Source organism: Urocitellus parryii, unplaced genomic scaffold, assembly GCF_045843805.1.
Source record: "Urocitellus parryii isolate mUroPar1 unplaced genomic scaffold, mUroPar1.hap1 Scaffold_37, whole genome shotgun sequence".
Lineage (NCBI taxonomy): Eukaryota > Metazoa > Chordata > Mammalia > Rodentia > Sciuridae > Urocitellus > Urocitellus parryii.
In genome coordinates this window covers 724681-727972 of record NW_027553327.1, presented here as the reverse complement: position 1 = coordinate 727972, position 3292 = coordinate 724681, and the positions used below count along the sequence as shown (strand labels likewise).

Here is a 3292-nt window from a genome sequence, read left to right as displayed (position 1 = left end):
TCAGGAGGATTGTTATTTGAAAGACAGCCTTAACAATGTAGAAAGGCTATAAGCAACGTATTGAGAGATTACTGATATATCACCTGTCTCAAAAAAAAAAAAAAGGACTGGAGACATAACTCAGTGGTAAGCACCCGCGGAGTTCAATTTTTAGCACCAAACCACACCAAACTAAAAAAAATATCTGAAAGATAGTAGGGACTCCAGAGTATAGGTGTATATGCATAGATAAAAATTTTGGTTACAATATATATTTAATAAAGATACTTTTGAAAAAAATTTCATGTTTTTTTAAAGAGAGAGTGAGAGAGCTAGAGAAAGAGGGAAAGAGAAAGAGAGAGAGAAAGAGAGAGAGAGAGAGAGAGAGAGAGAGAATTTTAGTATTTATTTATTCATTTTAGTTTTCGGCAGACACAACATCCTTATTTGTACGTGGTGCTGAGGATAAAACCCAGTGCCACACGAATGCCAGGCAAGTGCACTACCGTTTGAGCCACATTCCCAGCCCCTATCATGGTTCTTAAGACCTCAAAATAAAAATGCCATATAATCCACTAATAATATTTTTTTTTTGAAGCAGGGTATCATTGTGAATGTCTGTACTCTCAGTGGCTTGGGAGGATGAAACAGGAGGAAATTAAATGCAAGACCAGCCTCAGAACCTTGGCAATGGCTTAAGTGACTCAGTGATATCCTGTCTTATTAAAAAAATAGGGATGTAACACAGTGGTAAAGTGCCTAAATAAGTAAAAATAAATAACAATAACAATTTTTGGTTTAAAAAATGCTCTATAACCCAGTAATTATAATTCTGGATAAATATCTAAAAAATTGGAACACTTTTGTTAAAGATATTACTTCACTTCCATTTTTATTGTAGGTTTATTCACAGTATCTAAAAAAGGAATCAAATGAAGTGCCTTTTAGATGCAAGGTATTGATGAAAAGGTTTCTTCCAGCTGCAGATCATCCATCTACTTGCCTTAAAGGCTGCATACTTATAATTCAAATTGCTCCCTAAAAGGCAAGACTCAGATATGGATTCTTCTGAGTACTCCAAGTGATTTTGGTACCTCTGGACAAATTCTGTAAGACTTTTCCAAAACTTAGGAATGGGTAAATTTTGGAGTTTGGAATGTAGACAACATATAGTAAATTCCTCAAGAGGGAATCTTAATTCAGGCACTGTGATGAGGTTTCTTGTCTGGGGAAGAAAGAGGAAGTAAAATCAGAGTTTGAGATAAAACCAGACTTTGCTTCACTGATTTCTAGGTTATTGATATAATCCAAACAAATATTGGAAAAGGGTTAAAGCTACTAATTAAAATTTATGTAAAACAGGTATTTAAAAAGTACCAGGTGATCTGGCCCTAGTTGCCCAGGACCTGAGGGGAGGGGGAAAAGGAGAAAGAGCCGTGGGCGCATGTGCGCAGTGGCGCGGGGAGGAGCTGGGACCTGGCAGTGGGCGAGAAGGCTGTGAGCAAGCCCGGAACCCGGAGGGCAGGGGGTGCGCGCACCATGGGGGAGAAACCCGGGACCAGCTCACCGTGTACTTGGGCAAGTGGGACTTTGTAGATCACCTGGACAAAGTGGACCCTGTAGACCGTGTGGTGCTTGTGGATCCTGACTACTTGAAAGACCGCAAAGTGTTTGTGACCCTCACCTGCGCCTTCCGCTATGGCCGCGAAGACCTGGATGTGCTGGGCTTGTCCTTCCGCAAAGACCTGTTCATTGCCACCTACCAGGCCTTCCCCCCAATGCCCAACCCACCCGGCCCCCCACCCGCCTGCAGGACCGGCTGCTGAGGAAGCTGGGCCAGCATGCCCACCCCTTTTTTTTCACAATACCCCAGAATCTACCCTGCTGGGTCACACTGCAGCCAGGACCAGAGGACACAGGGAAGGCCTGCGGGGTAGACTTTGAGATTTGAGCCTTCTGTGCCAAATCACTAGAAGAGAAAAGCCACAAAAGGAACTCTGTGCGACTGGTGATCCGAAAGGTACAGTTTGCCCCAGAGAAACCAGGCCCACAGCCTTCAGCTAAAACCACACGCCACTTCCTCATGTCTGATCGGTCCTTGCATCTTGAGGCTTCTTTGGACAAGGAGCTATACTACCAAGGGGAGCCCCTCAGTGTCAATGTCCACGTCACCAACAACTCCACCAAGACCGTCAAGAAGATCAGAGTCTCCGTGAGACAATATGCCGACATCTGCCTCTTCAGCACTGCCCAGTACAAGTGCCCCGTGGCTCAACTTGAACAAGATGACCAGATATCTCCCAGTTCCACGTTCTGTAAGGTGTACACCATAACCCCACTGCTCAGTGACAACCGAGAGAAGCGTGGTCTTGCCCTGGATGGGAAGCTCAAGCATGAGGACACCAACCTGGCTTCCAGCACCATAGTGAAGGAGGGTGCCAACAAGGAGGTGCTGGGAATCCTGGTGTCCTACAGGGTCAAGGTGAAGCTGGTAGTATCTCAAGGCGGATATGTCTCTGTGGAGCTGCCTTTTGTTCTTATGCACCCCAAGCCCCATGACCACATCACCCTGCCCAGACCTCAGTCAGCTGCTCCCGAAACAGATGTCCCTGTGGATACTAACCTCATTGAATTTGATACCAACTATGCCACAGATGACGACATTGTGTTTGAGGACTTTGCCCGACTTCGGCTGAAGGGGATGAAGGATGACGATTATGATGACCAATTCTGCTAGGAAGGGGGGCTGGAAGAAGGGAGTGGATGGTGCTGGGAGAGGTAGGGACAAGACCAAGATCCCTGCTATGGAGGCGGGGGTGTCCCTGCTTCTTTTCCTTCCCCTCCATCCAGCAGTTTCCTCAACCAACCCCTTTTCTCACTCCCCCTTTACCCCAGATACGCACTGGACCCCCAACGTACACAAGTTCACATTTACAAAGCCAACAGAAGTGTGCGATCTGCCCTGGGAGTCTTCATACTATAGGCACTTAGAGAATATAGCAATTGGATTTGAGTGACCAAAAAATTATCTTCCATTTTTAAGGCCATCCCCAAGGCACAAAGTCATTAACCAACCAGAACCTTCCCCAAGTCATGTCTCTTGAACACTTTAGGCCCCTGGAGTTGCCAGAGAGCCTCAGCCTTCATTACAAACAACACAGAAAGATGAGATGGTGGCAGGTCCAGGGACACCAGACATACAGGAAAGCCATCCTCAAAACACGTAAAATCACTCAGAAGAAACTCATTAGGAAAACCGCCATCACACTCCAATATGGAATCCTATTTAAATCTATGATCAAGTCCACGTGAA

At 45.5% G+C, this 3292-nt stretch overlaps 1 pseudogene; it reads left to right on the top strand.

Annotated features, from left to right (window-relative positions):
• The first annotated feature begins 2062 nt into the window (after nt 1-2062).
• LOC144252117 (beta-arrestin-2 pseudogene) lies at nt 2063-2730 on the top strand (annotated as a pseudogene).
• The last annotated feature ends 562 nt before the right edge of the window (nt 2731-3292 follow it).